This window comes from Phytophthora infestans, genomic scaffold (genome assembly GCF_000142945.1).
Source record: "Phytophthora infestans T30-4 supercont1.29 genomic scaffold, whole genome shotgun sequence".
Classification (NCBI taxonomy): domain Eukaryota; phylum Oomycota; class Peronosporomycetes; order Peronosporales; family Peronosporaceae; genus Phytophthora; species Phytophthora infestans.
The window spans coordinates 2,081,391-2,083,292 of record NW_003303730.1 but is presented as its reverse complement, the minus strand read 5'-3'; positions in this window follow the sequence as shown (position 1 = coordinate 2,083,292).

The following is a 1,902-nucleotide window of genomic DNA, read 5'->3' as shown; positions in this document are numbered from 1 at the left end:
GCACAAGCTAAAGCACCGCTTCATCGGACCTTTTGCAGTCCTGGCCAGACATGGTGCGTCGTACACCATCGACCTTCCAAAGTCAATGACGACGCACCCGACGTTCTATGTCGGACGTCTTAAGCGGTACTTTGACCCGCAGGGTTTGCTGACTCGCAGACCCCCCTTGACCCAGCTCCTCGAAGCGAGGGCCGGTCACAGTCGTCGACGAGGGCGTCGGAGCAGGCACCCAAGCCTCGGTCGGGACGGCAAGGCTGCGGTCAAGACCGTACGCCGGAGGGGCTCCATACGAACGGACCCCGGCGCCATACGCCGAGTACGCTGAGTACGCCGGGTACGCACCATACGCGTACGTCTGGGAGTGTGCCGCAGGCGGCTCCGGACGTGGCAACAAAGCCTCGATCCGTCGGATCATGCGAAAGGCCTCGTCCAGATCGGACGAAGAGGCCCGGCGGTCCACCCGCAGGTGCAGGCTCGCGACCTCTCGCTCCACCAGGTCCAGGCGACCCGCAAGACGAGCGAGCTCGCCCTGATTCCCGGCCTGGGCGGCAGCATTACCGCCAGTCCCAAGGCCAAGTGCAATCTCAAGCACGAGGAGACGTTGACGGAGGCGGTCAACCTCAGGGTCCCGTGTCGGACCCGCAGTCGGAGCACTCGAACGAGAGTGGCTCTCGGGAGGCGCCGAGTACTCGTACTCGTACGAGGGCACCTCCGCCCCTGCTTGACCGGAATGGAGAAGTCCACTTCCACGTGGAGTGGATCCTCCAGGAGCAACGGTGTCGCGGGAAGCGACAGCTCCTCGTGAAGTGGAGGGGTTATGCCCACTCCGAGAACTCGTGGGAGCCGATTGAACGGCTCCTGATTGACTGCCCGAAGGCTGTCGCAATCTGGGAACAGAAGCGGCGGCAGCTTCATAAGTAGTCCGGGGCTTCTTGCCCGAACGGGGTACGGATGATGAATACATACCGTACCCGCGCTCATCGTGAGCGCTAGAAGCCGCGCGCTTCAGGATGTCCCTTGGCAGCATACGCTTGCTGATCAAGTGGGCAAACCTCACACGAAGATCACGCTGGTCCAGGATGTGGGACAGCTGCTGATCTTCATGGAGTTCCTGTAACTCCGTGGGCGAGTACTTGAGAGTCTCCACCCACGCCCAGAACATGTCCTCACAAGAACTCCATGTGGGACAGTTCTCGGGCATAACCCAGGGGTATCCCCAAACAGGATAGAGACCACCCCGGGTCTCGGGCTTCTTACGACAAGTCGTGAAGTCCTTAAGGGGAATGCGGTGTGGCGCGAGAAGCACACACCGAGCAGCCTCCACGTTGTCGACGAACAACTGTTCTTTCTGAACAAGGGCTCGTTCATAGATGCCCCTAGAAGTGTGGCCGCCCACAAGGCCACGAGGAGCGACGAGAAGCTCTAAGAAGAGGTCAGCCCCAGAGCTCTCCTCGGGAGGCCAATACCCTCTTGAGTTGATGGCAGCTCCCTGGCTGACGGGTGCCGCCACCGAACCCCCACGCACACGCTGGGCAGCTTGGAAATCCTCCTGCTGCTGGTCGAGGTCATTCGAGACCTCCCGGGGCTCAACAATGGCACCCTCCTCTTCCTCTTCTTCCTCCTTCTCCTCCTCTTCATCCGAGGAGCCGAAGAGACTCTGATAGGAGCGTCGAGTCTCCTTCTCCTCGCGGAGTGGAGACTTAGAGGCGGTACGCTTCTTTGAGGGCTTGGCGCCTTCGGCTTTAGAGGCCTTAGCGCGCGCAAGACCCTCGGCAAGCGAGAGACGTTTGCGAGGACTCCCTTCCTCATCGCCACCGGCTTTGGGAGTGCCCTTAGGCCTTAACGGCCGGACTCTCAGAGCGCACAGAGGTCCTGGGACTGTGATCACCGTGATCACTAGCG